Source organism: Ambystoma mexicanum, unplaced genomic scaffold (assembly GCF_040938575.1).
Source record: "Ambystoma mexicanum isolate Mex_15411 unplaced genomic scaffold, UKY_AmexF1_1 Mex_scaf10, whole genome shotgun sequence".
NCBI lineage: Eukaryota > Metazoa > Chordata > Amphibia > Caudata > Ambystomatidae > Ambystoma > Ambystoma mexicanum.
In genome coordinates, this window is record NW_027182325.1 from 967,501 (window position 1) to 982,500 (window position 15,000).

Genomic DNA, 15,000 nt, shown 5'->3' on the forward strand with positions numbered 1-15,000 from the left:
TAGAGCCTACGGCCACACCACACTGAATGCACCCGATCTCGACTGATCTCGGAAGTTAAGCAGTGTCAGGCCTAGTTAGTACCTGGATGGGAGACCGCCTGGGAATACCAGGTGCTGTAGGCTTTTTTGTGCTCCAAGTTCAGGAAGTGAGCCCTTTCTCAATTGCCTTTTAAAACTGCAAGGTCTAGCCGACTAGATGCTTAAAAGTACAAAACTCACTAGGCCCAGAGCCTACGGCCACACCACACTGAATGTGCCTGATCTCGTCTGATCTCAGAAGCTAAGCAGTGTCGGGCCTAGTTAGTACCTGGATGGAAGACCGCCTGGGAATACCAGGTGCTGTAGGCTTTTTTGTACTCCAAGTTCAGGAAGTGAGCCATTTCTCAATTGCCTTTCAAAACTGCAAGGTCTAGCCGACTAGATGCTTAAAAGTACAAAACTCACAAGAACCAGAGCCTACGGCCACACCACACTGAATGCGCCCGATCTCGTCTGATCTCGGAAGCTAAGCAGTGTCGGGCCTCGTTAGTACCTGGATGGGAGACCGCCTGGGAATACCAGGTGCTGTAGGCTTTTTTGTGCTCCAAGTTCAGGAAGTGAGCCATTTCTCAACTGCCTTTCAAAATTGCAAGGTCTAGCTGACTAGATGCTTAAAAGTACAAAACTCACTAGGCCCAGAGCCTACGGCCACACCACACTGATTGCGCCCGATCTCGTCTGATCTCGGAAGCTAAGCAGTGTCGGGCCTCGTTAGTACCTGGATGGGAGACCGCCTGGGAATACCAGGTGCTGTAGGCTTTTTTGTGCTCCAAGTTCAGGAAGTGAGCCATTTCTCAATTGCCTTTCAAAACTGCAAGGTCTAGCTGACTAGATGCTTAAAAGTACAAAACTCACTAGGCCCAGAGCCTACGGCCACACCACACTGATTGCGCCCGATCTCGGAAGCTAAGCAGTGTCGGGCCTAGTTAGTACCTGGATGGGAGACCACCTGGGAATACCAGGTGCTGTAGGCTTTTTTGTGCTCCAAGTTCAGGAAGTGAGCCATTTCACAATTGCCTTTCAAAACTGCAAGGTCTAGCCGACTAGATGCTTAAAAGTACAAAACTCACTAGGCCCAGAGCCTACGGCCACACCACACTGAATGTGCCCGATCTCGGAAGCTAAGCAGGGTCAGGCCTAGTTAGTACCTGGATGGGAGACTGCCTGGGAATACCAGGTGCTGTAGGCTTTTTTGTGCTCCATGATTAGTAATTGCGCAACTTCTCAATTATTTTTCAAATTTGGTATGTTTCCAAAATAATTGTATCCCGTTTTATAGCGGAAATGTTGGACAACATCATGAGGGCTGGAGCTACCTTTTTACATAGAATTAGCATACAGGTAGTGTGTTCATGGGTAATAAATCGACTTTCACATGTAATGCAGTACAGAGAATATTGAGTCCTTCAAGAGGCATGAAAGAAAACCATTATTGTGTTGATTGTTCTCTCCACCTCCCTGCAACAGACACAGGATGGATGAATTAAAGTTATCCTACCAGACATAGGAGTCCTGAATGGGCCCACCAGTCTTATATATCTCGCCTGATCGAGCCTGATCGAGCGATGAGCGTGGTATCATGTTGCAAGTGGCTGCATGGCTTAGCTTACTAAATGCAAATGCATAAGAGTAATATTCTTAGCATTCCTAGAGCCTACGGCCACACCACACTGAATGCACCCGATCTCGTCTGATCTCGGAAGTTAAGCAGTGTCAGGCCTAGTTAGTACCTGGATGGGAGACCGCCTGGGAATACCAGGTGCTGTAGGCTTTTTTGTGCTCCAAGTTCAGGAAGTGAGCCCTTTCTCAATTGCCTTTTAAAACTGCAAGGTCTAGCCGACTAGATGCTTAAAAGTACAACACTCACTAGGCCCAGAGCCTACGGCCACACCACACTGAATGCGCCTGATCTCGTCTGATCTCAGAAGCTAAGCAGTGTCGGGCCTAGTTAGTACCTGGATGGGAGACCGCCTGGGAATACCAGGTGCTGTAGGCTTTTTTGTACTCCAAGTTCAGGAAGTGAGCCATTTCTCAATTGCCTTTCAAAACTGCAAGGTCTAGCCGACTAGATGCTTAAAAGTACAAAACTCACTAGGCCCAGAGCCTACGGCCACACCACACTGAATGCGCCCGATCTCGTCTGATCTCGGAAGCTAAGCAGTGTCGGGCCTAGTTAGTACCTGGATGGGAGACCACCTGGGAATACCAGGTGCTGTAGGCTTTTTTGTGCTCCAAGTTCAGGAAGTGAGCCATTTCACAATTGCCTTTCAAAACTGCAAGGTCTAGCCGACTAGATGCTTAAAAGTACAAACTCACTAGGCCCAGAGCCTACGGCCACACCACACTGAATGCGCCCGATCTCGGAAGCTAAGCAGGGTCGGGCCTAGTTAGTACCTGGATGGGAGACTGCCTGGGAATACCAGGTGCTGTAGGCTTTTTTTGTGCTCCATGATTAGTAATTGCGCAACTTCTCAATTATTTTTCAAATTTGGTATGTTTCCAAAATAATTGTATCCCGTTTTATAGCGGAAATGTTGGACAACATCATGAGGGCTGGAGCTACCTTTTTACATAGAATTAGCATACAGGTAGTGTGTTCATGGGTAATAAATCAACTTTCACATGTAATGCAGTACAGAGAATATTGAGTCCTTCAAGAGGCATGAAAGAAAACCATTATTGTGTTGATTGTTCTCTCCACCTCCCTGCAACAGACACAGGATGGATGAATTAAAGTTATCCTACCAGACATAGGAGTCCTGAATGGGCCCACCAGTCTTATATATCTCGCCTGATCGAGCCTGATCGAGCGATGAGCGTGGTATCATGTTGCAAGTGGCTGCATGGCTTAGCTTACTAAATGCAAATGCATAAGAGTAATATTCTTAGCATTCCTAGAGCCTACGGCCACACCACACTGAATGCACCCGATCTCGACTGATCTCGGAAGTTAAGCAGTGTCAGGCCTAGTTAGTACCTGGATGGGAGACCGCCTGGGAATACCAGGTGCTGTAGGCTTTTTTGTGCTCCAAGTTCAGGAAGTGAGCCCTTTCTCAATTGCCTTTTAAAACTGCAAGGTCTAGCCGACTAGATGCTTAAAAGTACAAAACTCACTAGGCCCAGAGCCTACGGCCACACCACACTGAATGTGCCTGATCTCGTCTGATCTCAGAAGCTAAGCAGTGTCGGGCCTAGTTAGTACCTGGATGGAAGACCGCCTGGGAATACCAGGTGCTGTAGGCTTTTTTGTACTCCAAGTTCAGGAAGTGAGCCATTTCTCAATTGCCTTTCAAAACTGCAAGGTCTAGCCGACTAGATGCTTAAAAGTACAAAACTCACAAGAACCAGAGCCTACGGCCACACCACACTGAATGCGCCCGATCTCGTCTGATCTCGGAAGCTAAGCAGTGTCGGGCCTCGTTAGTACCTGGATGGGAGACCGCCTGGGAATACCAGGTGCTGTAGGCTTTTTTGTGCTCCAAGTTCAGGAAGTGAGCCATTTCTCAATTGCCTTTCAAAATTGCAAGGTCTAGCTGACTAGATGCTTAAAAGTACAAAACTCACTAGGCCCAGAGCCTACGGCCACACCACACTGATTGCGCCCGATCTCGTCTGATCTCGTAAGCTAAGCAGTGTCGGGCCTCGTTAGTACCTGGATGGGAGACCGCCTGGGAATACCAGGTGCTGTAGGCTTTTTTGTGCTCCAAGTTCAGGAAGTGAGCCATTTCTCAATTGCCTTTCAAAACTGCAAGGTCTAGCTGACTAGATGCTTAAAAGTACAAAACTCACTAGGCCCAGAGCCTACGGCCACACCACACTGATTGCGCCCGATCTCGTCTGATCTCGGAAGCTAAGCAGTGTCGGGCCTAGTTAGTACCTGGATGGGAGACCACCTGGGAATACCAGGTGCTGTAGGCTTTTTTGTGCTCCAAGTTCAGGAAGTGAGCCATTTCACAATTGCCTTTCAAAACTGCAAGGTCTAGCCGACTAGATGCTTAAAAGTACAAAACTCACTAGGCCCAGAGCCTACGGCCACACCACACTGAAGGTGCCCGATCTCGGAAGCTAAGCAGGGTCAGGCCTAGTTAGTACCTGGATGGGAGACTGCCTGGGAATACCAGGTGCTGTAGGCTTTTTTGTGCTCCATGATTAGTAATTGCGCAACTTCTCAATTATTTTTCAAATTTGGTATGTTTCCAAAATAATTGTATCCCGTTTTATAGCGGAAATGTTGGACAACATCATGAGGGCTGGAGCTACCTTTTTACATAGAATTAGCATACAGGCAGTGTGTTCATGGGTAATAAATCGACTTTCACATGTAATGCAGTACAGAGAATATTGAGTCCTTCAAGAGGCATGAAAGAAAACCATTATTGTGTTGATTGTTCTCTCCACCTCCCTGCAACAGACACAGGATGGATGAATTAAAGTTATCCTACCAGACATAGGAGTCCTGAATGGGCCCACCAGTCTTATATATCTCGCCTGATCGAGCCTGATCGAGCGATGAGCGTGGTATCATGTTGCAAGTGGCTGCATGGCTTAGCTTACTAAATGCAAATGCATAAGAGTAATATTCTTAGCATTCCTAGAGCCTACGGCCACACCACACTGAATGCACCCGATCTCGTCTGATCTCGGAAGTTAAGCAGTGTCAGGCCTAGTTAGTACCTGGATGGGAGACCGCCTGGGAATACCAGGTGCTGTAGGCTTTTTTGTGCTCCAAGTTCAGGAAGTGAGCCCTTTCTCAATTGCCTTTTAAAACTGCAAGGTCTAGCCGACTAGATGCTTAAAAGTACAAAACTCACTAGGCCCAGAGCCTACGGCCACACCACACTGAATGTGCCCACACTGAATGTGCCCGATCTCGGAAGCTAAGCAGGGTCAGGCCTAGTTAGTACCTGGATGGGAGACTGCCTGGGAATACCAGGTGCTGTAGGCTTTTTTGTGCTCCATGATTAGTAATTGCGCAACTTCTCAATTATTTTTCAAATTTGGTATGTTTCCAAAATAATTGTATCCCGTTTTATAGCGGAAATGTTGGACAACATCATGAGGGCTGGAGCTACCTTTTTACATAGAATTAGCATACAGGTAGTGTGTTCATGGGTAATAAATCGACTTTCACATGTAATGCAGTACAGAGAATATTGAGTCCTTCAAGAGGCATGAAAGAAAACCATTATTGTGTTGATTGTTCTCTCCACCTCCCTGCAACAGACACAGGATGGATGAATTAAAGTTATCCTACCAGACATAGGAGTCCTGAATGGGCCCACCAGTCTTATATATCTCGCCTGATCGAGCCTGATCGAGCGCTGATCGAGCGATGAGCGTGGTATCATGTTGCAAGTGGCTGCATGGCTTAGCTTACTAAATGCAAATGCATAAGAGTAATATTCTTAGCATTCCTAGAGCCTACGGCCACACCACACTGAATGCACCCGATCTCGACTGATCTCGGAAGTTAAGCAGTGTCAGGCCTAGTTAGTACCTGGATGGGAGACCGCCTGGGAATACCAGGTGCTGTAGGCTTTTTTGTGCTCCAAGTTCAGGAAGTGAGCCCTTTCTCAATTGCCTTTTAAAACTGCAAGGTCTAGCCGACTAGATGCTTAAAAGTACAAAACTCACTAGGCCCAGAGCCTACGGCCACACCACACTGAATGTGCCTGATCTCGTCTGATCTCAGAAGCTAAGCAGTGTCGGGCCTAGTTAGTACGTGGATGGAAGACCGCCTGGGAATACCAGGTGCTGTAGGCTTTTTTGTACTCCAAGTTCAGGAAGTGAGCCATTTCTCAATTGCCTTTCAAAACTGCAAGGTCTAGCCGACTAGATGCTTAAAAGTACAAAACTCACAAGAACCAGAGCCTACGGCCACACCACACTGAATGCGCCCGATCTCGTCTGATCTCGGAAGCTAAGCAGTGTCGGGCCTCGTTAGTACCTGGATGGGAGACCGCCTGGGAATACCAGGTGCTGTAGGCTTTTTTGTGCTCCAAGTTCAGGAAGTGAGCCATTTCTCAATTTCCTTTCAAAACTGCAAGGTCTAGCTGACTAGATGCTTAAAAGTACAAAACTCACTAGGCCCAGAGCCTACGGCCACACCACACTGATTTCGTCTGATCTCGGAAGCTAAGCAGTGTCGGGCCTAGTTAGTACCTGGATGGGAGACCACCTGGGAATACCAGGTGCTGTAGGCTTTTTTGTGCTCCAAGTTCAGGAAGTGAGCCATTTCACAATTGCCTTTCAAAACTGCAAGGTCTAGCCGACTAGATGCTTAAAAGTACAAAACTCACTAGGCCCAGAGCCTACGGCCACACCACACTGAATGTGCCCGATCTCGGAAGCTAAGCAGGGTCAGGCCTAGTTAGTACCTGGATGGGAGACTGCCTGGGAATACCAGGTGCTGTAGGCTTTTTTGTGCTCCATGATTAGTAATTGCGCAACTTCTCAATTATTTTTCAAATTTGGTATGTTTCCAAAATAATTGTATCCCGTTTTATAGCGGAAATGTTGGACAACATCATGAGGGCTGGAGCTACCTTTTTACATAGAATTAGCATACAGGTAGTGTGTTCATGGGTAATAAATCGACTTTCACATGTAATGCAGTACAGAGAATATTGAGTCCTTCAAGAGGCATGAAAGAAAACCATTATTGTGTTGATTGTTCTCTCCACCTCCCTGCAACAGACACAGGATGGATGAATTAAAGTTATCCTACCAGACATAGGAGTCCTGAATGGGCCCACCAGTCTTATATATCTCGCCTGATCGAGCCTGATCGAGCGATGAGCGTGGTATCATGTTGCAAGTGGCTGCATGGCTTAGCTTACTAAATGCAAATGCATAAGAGTAATATTCTTAGCATTCCTAGAGCCTACGGCCACACCACACTGAATGCACCCGATCTCGTCTGATCTCGGAAGTTAAGCAGTGTCAGGCCTAGTTAGTACCTGGATGGGAGACCGCCTGGGAATACCAGGTGCTGTAGGCTTTTTTGTACTCCAAGTTCAGGAAGTGAGCCATTTCTCAATTGCCTTTCAAAACTGCAAGGTCTAGCCGACTAGATGCTTAAAAGTACAAAACTCACTAGGCCCAGAGCCTACGGCCACACCACACTGAATGCGCCCGATCTCGTCTGATCTCGGAAGCTAAGCAGTGTCGGGCCTAGTTAGTACCTGGATGGGAGACCACCTGGGAATACCAGGTGCTGTAGGCTTTTTTGTGCTCCAAGTTCAGGAAGTGAGCCATTTCACAATTGCCTTTCAAAACTGCAAGGTCTAGCCGACTAGATGCTTAAAAGTACAAACTCACTAGGCCCAGAGCCTACGGCCACACCACACTGAATGCGCCCGATCTCGGAAGCTAAGCAGGGTCGGGCCTAGTTAGTACCTGGATGGGAGACTGCCTGGGAATACCAGGTGCTGTAGGCTTTTTTTGTGCTCCATGATTAGTAATTGCGCAACTTCTCAATTATTTTTCAAATTTGGTATGTTTCCAAAATAATTGTATCCCGTTTTATAGCGGAAATGTTGGACAACATCATGAGGGCTGGAGCTACCTTTTTACATAGAATTAGCATACAGGTAGTGTGTTCATGGGTAATAAATCAACTTTCACATGTAATGCAGTACAGAGAATATTGAGTCCTTCAAGAGGCATGAAAGAAAACCATTATTGTGTTGATTGTTCTCTCCACCTCCCTGCAACAGACACAGGATGGATGAATTAAAGTTATCCTACCAGACATAGGAGTCCTGAATGGGCCCACCAGTCTTATATATCTCGCCTGATCGAGCCTGATCGAGCGATGAGCGTGGTATCATGTTGCAAGTGGCTGCATGGCTTAGCTTACTAAATGCAAATGCATAAGAGTAATATTCTTAGCATTCCTAGAGCCTACGGCCACACCACACTGAATGCACCCGATCTCGACTGATCTCGGAAGTTAAGCAGTGTCAGGCCTAGTTAGTACCTGGATGGGAGACCGCCTGGGAATACCAGGTGCTGTAGGCTTTTTTGTGCTCCAAGTTCAGGAAGTGAGCCCTTTCTCAATTGCCTTTTAAAACTGCAAGGTCTAGCCGACTAGATGCTTAAAAGTACAAAACTCACTAGGCCCAGAGCCTACGGCCACACCACACTGAATGTGCCTGATCTCGTCTGATCTCAGAAGCTAAGCAGTGTCGGGCCTAGTTAGTACCTGGATGGAAGACCGCCTGGGAATACCAGGTGCTGTAGGCTTTTTTGTACTCCAAGTTCAGGAAGTGAGCCATTTCTCAATTGCCTTTCAAAACTGCAAGGTCTAGCCGACTAGATGCTTAAAAGTACAAAACTCACAAGAACCAGAGCCTACGGCCACACCACACTGAATGCGCCCGATCTCGTCTGATCTCGGAAGCTAAGCAGTGTCGGGCCTCGTTAGTACCTGGATGGGAGACCGCCTGGGAATACCAGGTGCTGTAGGCTTTTTTGTGCTCCAAGTTCAGGAAGTGAGCCATTTCTCAATTGCCTTTCAAAATTGCAAGGTCTAGCTGACTAGATGCTTAAAAGTACAAAACTCACTAGGCCCAGAGCCTACGGCCACACCACACTGATTGCGCCCGATCTCGTCTGATCTCGGAAGCTAAGCAGTGTCGGGCCTCGTTAGTACCTGGATGGGAGACCGCCTGGGAATACCAGGTGCTGTAGGCTTTTTTGTGCTCCAAGTTCAGGAAGTGAGCCATTTCTCAATTGCCTTTCAAAACTGCAAGGTCTAGCTGACTAGATGCTTAAAAGTACAAAACTCACTAGGCCCAGAGCCTACGGCCACACCACACTGATTGCGCCCGATCTCGTCTGATCTCGGAAGCTAAGCAGTGTCGGGCCTAGTTAGTACCTGGATGGGAGACCACCTGGGAATACCAGGTGCTGTAGGCTTTTTTGTGCTCCAAGTTCAGGAAGTGAGCCATTTCACAATTGCCTTTCAAAACTGCAAGGTCTAGCCGACTAGATGCTTAAAAGTACAAAACTCACTAGGCCCAGAGCCTACGGCCACACCACACTGAAGGTGCCCGATCTCGGAAGCTAAGCAGGGTCAGGCCTAGTTAGTACCTGGATGGGAGACTGCCTGGGAATACCAGGTGCTGTAGGCTTTTTTGTGCTCCATGATTAGTAATTGCGCAACTTCTCAATTATTTTTCAAATTTGGTATGTTTCCAAAATAATTGTATCCCGTTTTATAGCGGAAATGTTGGACAACATCATGAGGGCTGGAGCTACCTTTTTACATAGAATTAGCATACAGGCAGTGTGTTCATGGGTAATAAATCGACTTTCACATGTAATGCAGTACAGAGAATATTGAGTCCTTCAAGAGGCATGAAAGAAAACCATTATTGTGTTGATTGTTCTCTCCACCTCCCTGCAACAGACACAGGATGGATGAATTAAAGTTATCCTACCAGACATAGGAGTCCTGAATGGGCCCACCAGTCTTATATATCTCGCCTGATCGAGCGATGAGCGTGGTATCATGTTGCAAGTGGCTGCATGGCTTAGCTTACTAAATGCAAATGCATAAGAGTAATATTCTTAGCATTCCTAGAGCCTACGGCCACACCACACTGAATGCACCCGATCTCGTCTGATCTCGGAAGTTAAGCAGTGTCAGGCCTAGTTAGTACCTGGATGGGAGACCGCCTGGGAATACCAGGTGCTGTAGGCTTTTTTGTGCTCCAAGTTCAGGAAGTGAGCCCTTTCTCAATTGCCTTTTAAAACTGCAAGGTCTAGCCGACTAGATGCTTAAAAGTACAAAACTCACTAGGCCCAGAGCCTACGGCCACACCACACTGAATGTGCCCACACTGAATGTGCCCGATCTCGGAAGCTAAGCAGGGTCAGGCCTAGTTAGTACCTGGATGGGAGACTGCCTGGGAATACCAGGTGCTGTAGGCTTTTTTGTGCTCCATGATTAGTAATTGCGCAACTTCTCAATTATTTTTCAAATTTGGTATGTTTCCAAAATAATTGTATCCCGTTTTATAGCGGAAATGTTGGACAACATCATGAGGGCTGGAGCTACCTTTTTACATAGAATTAGCATACAGGTAGTGTGTTCATGGGTAATAAATCGACTTTCACATGTAATGCAGTACAGAGAATATTGAGTCCTTCAAGAGGCATGAAAGAAAACCATTATTGTGTTGATTGTTCTCTCCACCTCCCTGCAACAGACACAGGATGGATGAATTAAAGTTATCCTACCAGACATAGGAGTCCTGAATGGGCCCACCAGTCTTATATATCTCGCCTGATCGAGCCTGATCGAGCGCTGATCGAGCGATGAGCGTGGTATCATGTTGCAAGTGGCTGCATGGCTTAGCTTACTAAATGCAAATGCATAAGAGTAATATTCTTAGCATTCCTAGAGCCTACGGCCACACCACACTGAATGCACCCGATCTCGACTGATCTCGGAAGTTAAGCAGTGTCAGGCCTAGTTAGTACCTGGATGGGAGACCGCCTGGGAATACCAGGTGCTGTAGGCTTTTTTGTGCTCCAAGTTCAGGAAGTGAGCCCTTTCTCAATTGCCTTTTAAAACTGCAAGGTCTAGCCGACTAGATGCTTAAAAGTACAAAACTCACTAGGCCCAGAGCCTACGGCCACACCACACTGAATGTGCCTGATCTCGTCTGATCTCAGAAGCTAAGCAGTGTCGGGCCTAGTTAGTACGTGGATGGAAGACCGCCTGGGAATACCAGGTGCTGTAGGCTTTTTTGTACTCCAAGTTCAGGAAGTGAGCCATTTCTCAATTGCCTTTCAAAACTGCAAGGTCTAGCCGACTAGATGCTTAAAAGTACAAAACTCACAAGAACCAGAGCCTACGGCCACACCACACTGAATGCGCCCGATCTCGTCTGATCTCGGAAGCTAAGCAGTGTCGGGCCTCGTTAGTACCTGGATGGGAGACCGCCTGGGAATACCAGGTGCTGTAGGCTTTTTTGTGCTCCAAGTTCAGGAAGTGAGCCATTTCTCAATTTCCTTTCAAAACTGCAAGGTCTAGCTGACTAGATGCTTAAAAGTACAAAACTCACTAGGCCCAGAGCCTACGGCCACACCACACTGATTTCGTCTGATCTCGGAAGCTAAGCAGTGTCGGGCCTAGTTAGTACCTGGATGGGAGACCACCTGGGAATACCAGGTGCTGTAGGCTTTTTTGTGCTCCAAGTTCAGGAAGTGAGCCATTTCACAATTGCCTTTCAAAACTGCAAGGTCTAGCCGACTAGATGCTTAAAAGTACAAAACTCACTAGGCCCAGAGCCTACGGCCACACCACACTGAATGTGCCCGATCTCGGAAGCTAAGCAGGGTCAGGCCTAGTTAGTACCTGGATGGGAGACTGCCTGGGAATACCAGGTGCTGTAGGCTTTTTTGTGCTCCATGATTAGTAATTGCGCAACTTCTCAATTATTTTTCAAATTTGGTATGTTTCCAAAATAATTGTATCCCGTTTTATAGCGGAAATGTTGGACAACATCATGAGGGCTGGAGCTACCTTTTTACATAGAATTAGCATACAGGTAGTGTGTTCATGGGTAATAAATCGACTTTCACATGTAATGCAGTACAGAGAATATTGAGTCCTTCAAGAGGCATGAAAGAAAACCATTATTGTGTTGATTGTTCTCTCCACCTCCCTGCAACAGACACAGGATGGATGAATTAAAGTTATCCTACCAGACATAGGAGTCCTGAATGGGCCCACCAGTCTTATATATCTCGCCTGATCGAGCCTGATCGAGCGATGAGCGTGGTATCATGTTGCAAGTGGCTGCATGGCTTAGCTTACTAAATGCAAATGCATAAGAGTAATATTCTTAGCATTCCTAGAGCCTACGGCCACACCACACTGAATGCACCCGATCTCGTCTGATCTCGGAAGTTAAGCAGTGTCAGGCCTAGTTAGTACCTGGATGGGAGACCGCCTGGGAATACCAGGTGCTGTAGGCTTTTTTGTGCTCCAAGTTCAGGAAGTGAGCCCTTTCTCAATTGCCTTTTAAAACTGCAAGGTCTAGCCGACTAGATGCTTAAAAGTACAACACTCACTAGGCCCAGAGCCTACGGCCACACCACACTGAATGCGCCTGATCTCGTCTGATCTCAGAAGCTAAGCAGTGTCGGGCCTAGTTAGTACCTGGATGGGAGACCGCCTGGGAATACCAGGTGCTGTAGGCTTTTTTGTACTCCAAGTTCAGGAAGTGAGCCATTTCTCAATTGCCTTTCAAAACTGCAAGGTCTAGCCGACTAGATGCTTAAAAGTACAAAACTCACTAGGCCCAGAGCCTACGGCCACACCACACTGAATGCGCCCGATCTTGTCTGATCTCGGAAGCTAAGCAGTGTCGGGCCTAGTTAGTACCTGGATGGGAGACCACCTGGGAATACCAGGTGCTGTAGGCTTTTTTGTGCTCCAAGTTCAGGAAGTGAGCCATTTCACAATTGCCTTTCAAAACTGCAAGGTCTAGCCGACTAGATGCTTAAAAGTACAAACTCACTAGGCCCAGAGCCTACGGCCACACCACACTGAATGCGCCCGATCTCGGAAGCTAAGCAGGGTCGGGCCTAGTTAGTACCTGGATGGGAGACTGCCTGGGAATACCAGGTGCTGTAGGCTTTTTTTGTGCTCCATGATTAGTAATTGCGCAACTTCTCAATTATTTTTCAAATTTGGTATGTTTCCAAAATAATTGTATCCCGTTTTATAGCGGAAATGTTGGACAACATCATGAGGGCTGGAGCTACCTTTTTACATAGAATTAGCATACAGGTAGTGTGTTCATGGGTAATAAATCAACTTTCACATGTAATGCAGTACAGAGAATATTGAGTCCTTCAAGAGGCATGAAAGAAAACCATTATTGTGTTGATTGTTCTCTCCACCTCCCTGCAACAGACACAGGATGGATGAATTAAAGTTATCCTACCAGACATAGGAGTCCTGAATGGGCCCACCAGTCTTATATATCTCGCCTGATCGAGCGCTGATCGAGCGATGAGCGTGGTATCATGTTGCAAGTGGCTGCATGGCTTAGCTTACTAAATGCAAATGCATAAGAGTAATATTCTTAGCATTCCTAGAGCCTACGGCCACACCACACTGAATGCACCTGATCTCGACTGATCTCGGAAGTTAAGCAGTGTCAGGCCTAGTTAGTACCTGGATGGGAGACCGCCTGGGAATACCAGGTGCTGTAGGCTTTTTTGTGCTCCAAGTTCAGGAAGTGAGCCCTTTCTCAATTGCCTTTTAAAACTGCAAGGTCTAGCCGACTAGATGCTTAAAAGTACAAAACTCACTAGGCCCAGAGCCTACGGCCACACCACACTGAATGTGCCTGATCTCGTCTGATCTCAGAAGCTAAGCAGTGTCGGGCCTAGTTAGTACCTGGATGGAAGACCGCCTGGGAATACCAGGTGCTGTAGGCTTTTTTGTACTCCAAGTTCAGGAAGTGAGCCATTTCTCAATTGCCTTTCAAAACTGCAAGGTCTAGCCGACTAGATGCTTAAAAGTACAAAACTCACAAGAACCAGAGCCTACGGCCACACCACACTGAATGCGCCCGATCTCGTCTGATCTCGGAAGCTAAGCAGTGTCGGGCCTCGTTAGTACCTGGATGGGAGACCGCCTGGGAATACCAGGTGCTGTAGGCTTTTTTGTGCTCCAAGTTCAGGAAGTGAGCCATTTCTCAATTGCCTTTCAAAATTGCAAGGTCTAGCTGACTAGATGCTTAAAAGTACAAAACTCACTAGGCCCAGAGCCTACGGCCACACCACACTGATTGCGCCCGATCTCGTCTGATCTCGGAAGCTAAGCAGTGTCGGGCCTCGTTAGTACCTGGATGGGAGACCGCCTGGGAATACCAGGTGCTGTAGGCTTTTTTGTGCTCCAAGTTCAGGAAGTGAGCCATTTCTCAATTGCCTTTCAAAACTGCAAGGTCTAGCTGACTAGATGCTTAAAAGTACAAAACTCACTAGGCCCAGAGCCTACGGCCACACCACACTGATTGCGCCCGATCTCGTCTGATCTCGGAAGCTAAGCAGTGTCGGGCCTAGTTAGTACCTGGATGGGAGACCACCTGGGAATACCAGGTGCTGTAGGCTTTTTTGTGCTCCAAGTTCAGGAAGTGAGCCATTTCACAATTGCCTTTCAAAACTGCAAGGTCTAGCCGACTAGATGCTTAAAAGTACAAAACTCACTAGGCCCAGAGCCTACGGCCACACCACACTGAAGGTGCCCGATCTCGGAAGCTAAGCAGGGTCAGGCCTAGTTAGTACCTGGATGGGAGACTGCCTGGGAATACCAGGTGCTGTAGGCTTTTTTGTGCTCCATGATTAGTAATTGCGCAACTTCTCAATTATTTTTCAAATTTGGTATGTTTCCAAAATAATTGTATCCCGTTTTATAGCGGAAATGTTGGACAACATCATGAGGGCTGGAGCTACCTTTTTACATAGAATTAGCATACAGGCAGTGTGTTCATGGGTAATAAATCGACTTTCACATGTAATGCAGTACAGAGAATATTGAGTCCTTCAAGAGGCATGAAAGAAAACCATTATTGTGTTGATTGTTCTCTCCACCTCCCTGCAACAGACACAGGATGGATGAATTAAAGTTATCCTACCAGACATAGGAGTCCTGAATGGGCCCACCAGTCTTATATATCTCGCCTGATCGAGCCTGATCGAGCGATGAGCGTGGTATCATGTTGCAAGTGGCTGCATGGCTTAGCTTACTAAATGCAAATGCATAAGAGTAATATTCTTAGCATTCCTAGAGCCTACGGCCACACCACACTGAATGCACCCGATCTCGTCTGATCTCGGAAGTTAAGCAGTGTCAGGCCTAGTTAGTACCTGGATGGGAGACCGCCTGGGAATACCAGGTGCTGTAGGCTTTTTTGTGCTCCAAGTTCAGGA

At 47.1% G+C, this 15,000-nt stretch overlaps 36 non-coding genes and 12 pseudogenes across 36 annotated transcripts; all 48 read left to right on the top strand.

Annotated features, from left to right (window-relative positions):
* The first annotated feature begins 4 nt into the window (after positions 1-4).
* LOC138538357 (5S ribosomal RNA) lies at positions 5-123 on the top strand. The gene has a single exon (XR_011286460.1). It is a non-coding gene; the product is annotated as a 5S ribosomal RNA (ribosomal RNA).
* Positions 124-229: 106 nt separating this feature from the next.
* On the top strand, positions 230-348 carry LOC138539581 (5S ribosomal RNA). The gene has a single exon (XR_011287645.1). It is a non-coding gene; the product is annotated as a 5S ribosomal RNA (ribosomal RNA).
* A 106-nt stretch (positions 349-454) lies between these two features.
* On the top strand, positions 455-573 carry LOC138549911 (5S ribosomal RNA). The gene has a single exon (XR_011293680.1). It is a non-coding gene; the product is annotated as a 5S ribosomal RNA (ribosomal RNA).
* A 106-nt stretch (positions 574-679) lies between these two features.
* LOC138536931 (5S ribosomal RNA) lies at positions 680-798 on the top strand. Its single transcript, XR_011285088.1, has one exon. It is a non-coding gene; the product is annotated as a 5S ribosomal RNA (ribosomal RNA).
* A 106-nt stretch (positions 799-904) lies between these two features.
* On the top strand, positions 905-1,013 carry LOC138542695 (5S ribosomal RNA; annotated as a pseudogene).
* A 106-nt stretch (positions 1,014-1,119) lies between these two features.
* LOC138546074 (5S ribosomal RNA) lies at positions 1,120-1,228 on the top strand (annotated as a pseudogene).
* A 463-nt stretch (positions 1,229-1,691) lies between these two features.
* Positions 1,692-1,810, top strand: LOC138548841 (5S ribosomal RNA). The gene has a single exon (XR_011292635.1). It is a non-coding gene; the product is annotated as a 5S ribosomal RNA (ribosomal RNA).
* A 106-nt stretch (positions 1,811-1,916) lies between these two features.
* LOC138539951 (5S ribosomal RNA) lies at positions 1,917-2,035 on the top strand. The gene has a single exon (XR_011288009.1). It is a non-coding gene; the product is annotated as a 5S ribosomal RNA (ribosomal RNA).
* A 106-nt stretch (positions 2,036-2,141) lies between these two features.
* On the top strand, positions 2,142-2,260 carry LOC138547659 (5S ribosomal RNA). Its single transcript, XR_011291491.1, has one exon. It is a non-coding gene; the product is annotated as a 5S ribosomal RNA (ribosomal RNA).
* Positions 2,261-2,365: 105 nt separating this feature from the next.
* LOC138543356 (5S ribosomal RNA) lies at positions 2,366-2,474 on the top strand (annotated as a pseudogene).
* A 464-nt stretch (positions 2,475-2,938) lies between these two features.
* On the top strand, positions 2,939-3,057 carry LOC138538358 (5S ribosomal RNA). The gene has a single exon (XR_011286461.1). It is a non-coding gene; the product is annotated as a 5S ribosomal RNA (ribosomal RNA).
* Positions 3,058-3,163: 106 nt separating this feature from the next.
* On the top strand, positions 3,164-3,282 carry LOC138539582 (5S ribosomal RNA). The gene has a single exon (XR_011287646.1). It is a non-coding gene; the product is annotated as a 5S ribosomal RNA (ribosomal RNA).
* Positions 3,283-3,388: 106 nt separating this feature from the next.
* Positions 3,389-3,507, top strand: LOC138549912 (5S ribosomal RNA). Its single transcript, XR_011293681.1, has one exon. It is a non-coding gene; the product is annotated as a 5S ribosomal RNA (ribosomal RNA).
* A 106-nt stretch (positions 3,508-3,613) lies between these two features.
* LOC138541849 (5S ribosomal RNA) lies at positions 3,614-3,732 on the top strand. Its single transcript, XR_011289845.1, has one exon. It is a non-coding gene; the product is annotated as a 5S ribosomal RNA (ribosomal RNA).
* Positions 3,733-3,838: 106 nt separating this feature from the next.
* Positions 3,839-3,957, top strand: LOC138547611 (5S ribosomal RNA). Its single transcript, XR_011291444.1, has one exon. It is a non-coding gene; the product is annotated as a 5S ribosomal RNA (ribosomal RNA).
* Positions 3,958-4,063: 106 nt separating this feature from the next.
* LOC138546819 (5S ribosomal RNA) lies at positions 4,064-4,172 on the top strand (annotated as a pseudogene).
* Positions 4,173-4,635: 463 nt separating this feature from the next.
* Positions 4,636-4,754, top strand: LOC138548842 (5S ribosomal RNA). Its single transcript, XR_011292636.1, has one exon. It is a non-coding gene; the product is annotated as a 5S ribosomal RNA (ribosomal RNA).
* Positions 4,755-5,458: 704 nt separating this feature from the next.
* Positions 5,459-5,577, top strand: LOC138538359 (5S ribosomal RNA). Its single transcript, XR_011286462.1, has one exon. It is a non-coding gene; the product is annotated as a 5S ribosomal RNA (ribosomal RNA).
* A 106-nt stretch (positions 5,578-5,683) lies between these two features.
* On the top strand, positions 5,684-5,802 carry LOC138541883 (5S ribosomal RNA). Its single transcript, XR_011289878.1, has one exon. It is a non-coding gene; the product is annotated as a 5S ribosomal RNA (ribosomal RNA).
* A 106-nt stretch (positions 5,803-5,908) lies between these two features.
* On the top strand, positions 5,909-6,027 carry LOC138549913 (5S ribosomal RNA). The gene has a single exon (XR_011293682.1). It is a non-coding gene; the product is annotated as a 5S ribosomal RNA (ribosomal RNA).
* A 106-nt stretch (positions 6,028-6,133) lies between these two features.
* LOC138544386 (5S ribosomal RNA) lies at positions 6,134-6,242 on the top strand (annotated as a pseudogene).
* A 106-nt stretch (positions 6,243-6,348) lies between these two features.
* Positions 6,349-6,457, top strand: LOC138546075 (5S ribosomal RNA; annotated as a pseudogene).
* A 463-nt stretch (positions 6,458-6,920) lies between these two features.
* LOC138548843 (5S ribosomal RNA) lies at positions 6,921-7,039 on the top strand. The gene has a single exon (XR_011292637.1). It is a non-coding gene; the product is annotated as a 5S ribosomal RNA (ribosomal RNA).
* Positions 7,040-7,145: 106 nt separating this feature from the next.
* On the top strand, positions 7,146-7,264 carry LOC138547671 (5S ribosomal RNA). Its single transcript, XR_011291503.1, has one exon. It is a non-coding gene; the product is annotated as a 5S ribosomal RNA (ribosomal RNA).
* A 105-nt stretch (positions 7,265-7,369) lies between these two features.
* On the top strand, positions 7,370-7,478 carry LOC138543357 (5S ribosomal RNA; annotated as a pseudogene).
* Positions 7,479-7,942: 464 nt separating this feature from the next.
* On the top strand, positions 7,943-8,061 carry LOC138538360 (5S ribosomal RNA). The gene has a single exon (XR_011286463.1). It is a non-coding gene; the product is annotated as a 5S ribosomal RNA (ribosomal RNA).
* A 106-nt stretch (positions 8,062-8,167) lies between these two features.
* Positions 8,168-8,286, top strand: LOC138539583 (5S ribosomal RNA). The gene has a single exon (XR_011287647.1). It is a non-coding gene; the product is annotated as a 5S ribosomal RNA (ribosomal RNA).
* Positions 8,287-8,392: 106 nt separating this feature from the next.
* LOC138549914 (5S ribosomal RNA) lies at positions 8,393-8,511 on the top strand. The gene has a single exon (XR_011293683.1). It is a non-coding gene; the product is annotated as a 5S ribosomal RNA (ribosomal RNA).
* A 106-nt stretch (positions 8,512-8,617) lies between these two features.
* On the top strand, positions 8,618-8,736 carry LOC138536932 (5S ribosomal RNA). Its single transcript, XR_011285089.1, has one exon. It is a non-coding gene; the product is annotated as a 5S ribosomal RNA (ribosomal RNA).
* Positions 8,737-8,842: 106 nt separating this feature from the next.
* Positions 8,843-8,961, top strand: LOC138547612 (5S ribosomal RNA). Its single transcript, XR_011291445.1, has one exon. It is a non-coding gene; the product is annotated as a 5S ribosomal RNA (ribosomal RNA).
* A 106-nt stretch (positions 8,962-9,067) lies between these two features.
* On the top strand, positions 9,068-9,176 carry LOC138546820 (5S ribosomal RNA; annotated as a pseudogene).
* A 453-nt stretch (positions 9,177-9,629) lies between these two features.
* On the top strand, positions 9,630-9,748 carry LOC138548844 (5S ribosomal RNA). Its single transcript, XR_011292638.1, has one exon. It is a non-coding gene; the product is annotated as a 5S ribosomal RNA (ribosomal RNA).
* Positions 9,749-10,452: 704 nt separating this feature from the next.
* LOC138538362 (5S ribosomal RNA) lies at positions 10,453-10,571 on the top strand. The gene has a single exon (XR_011286465.1). It is a non-coding gene; the product is annotated as a 5S ribosomal RNA (ribosomal RNA).
* A 106-nt stretch (positions 10,572-10,677) lies between these two features.
* LOC138541884 (5S ribosomal RNA) lies at positions 10,678-10,796 on the top strand. The gene has a single exon (XR_011289879.1). It is a non-coding gene; the product is annotated as a 5S ribosomal RNA (ribosomal RNA).
* Positions 10,797-10,902: 106 nt separating this feature from the next.
* Positions 10,903-11,021, top strand: LOC138549915 (5S ribosomal RNA). The gene has a single exon (XR_011293684.1). It is a non-coding gene; the product is annotated as a 5S ribosomal RNA (ribosomal RNA).
* A 106-nt stretch (positions 11,022-11,127) lies between these two features.
* On the top strand, positions 11,128-11,236 carry LOC138544387 (5S ribosomal RNA; annotated as a pseudogene).
* A 106-nt stretch (positions 11,237-11,342) lies between these two features.
* On the top strand, positions 11,343-11,451 carry LOC138546076 (5S ribosomal RNA; annotated as a pseudogene).
* A 463-nt stretch (positions 11,452-11,914) lies between these two features.
* Positions 11,915-12,033, top strand: LOC138548845 (5S ribosomal RNA). Its single transcript, XR_011292639.1, has one exon. It is a non-coding gene; the product is annotated as a 5S ribosomal RNA (ribosomal RNA).
* A 106-nt stretch (positions 12,034-12,139) lies between these two features.
* LOC138539963 (5S ribosomal RNA) lies at positions 12,140-12,258 on the top strand. The gene has a single exon (XR_011288020.1). It is a non-coding gene; the product is annotated as a 5S ribosomal RNA (ribosomal RNA).
* A 106-nt stretch (positions 12,259-12,364) lies between these two features.
* LOC138551163 (5S ribosomal RNA) lies at positions 12,365-12,483 on the top strand. The gene has a single exon (XR_011294895.1). It is a non-coding gene; the product is annotated as a 5S ribosomal RNA (ribosomal RNA).
* Positions 12,484-12,588: 105 nt separating this feature from the next.
* Positions 12,589-12,697, top strand: LOC138543358 (5S ribosomal RNA; annotated as a pseudogene).
* A 465-nt stretch (positions 12,698-13,162) lies between these two features.
* LOC138541636 (5S ribosomal RNA) lies at positions 13,163-13,281 on the top strand. The gene has a single exon (XR_011289638.1). It is a non-coding gene; the product is annotated as a 5S ribosomal RNA (ribosomal RNA).
* A 106-nt stretch (positions 13,282-13,387) lies between these two features.
* LOC138539584 (5S ribosomal RNA) lies at positions 13,388-13,506 on the top strand. The gene has a single exon (XR_011287648.1). It is a non-coding gene; the product is annotated as a 5S ribosomal RNA (ribosomal RNA).
* Positions 13,507-13,612: 106 nt separating this feature from the next.
* Positions 13,613-13,731, top strand: LOC138549916 (5S ribosomal RNA). The gene has a single exon (XR_011293685.1). It is a non-coding gene; the product is annotated as a 5S ribosomal RNA (ribosomal RNA).
* Positions 13,732-13,837: 106 nt separating this feature from the next.
* LOC138536933 (5S ribosomal RNA) lies at positions 13,838-13,956 on the top strand. Its single transcript, XR_011285090.1, has one exon. It is a non-coding gene; the product is annotated as a 5S ribosomal RNA (ribosomal RNA).
* A 106-nt stretch (positions 13,957-14,062) lies between these two features.
* On the top strand, positions 14,063-14,181 carry LOC138547613 (5S ribosomal RNA). Its single transcript, XR_011291446.1, has one exon. It is a non-coding gene; the product is annotated as a 5S ribosomal RNA (ribosomal RNA).
* A 106-nt stretch (positions 14,182-14,287) lies between these two features.
* Positions 14,288-14,396, top strand: LOC138546821 (5S ribosomal RNA; annotated as a pseudogene).
* A 463-nt stretch (positions 14,397-14,859) lies between these two features.
* LOC138548846 (5S ribosomal RNA) lies at positions 14,860-14,978 on the top strand. Its single transcript, XR_011292640.1, has one exon. It is a non-coding gene; the product is annotated as a 5S ribosomal RNA (ribosomal RNA).
* Positions 14,979-15,000: the final 22 nt, after the last annotated feature.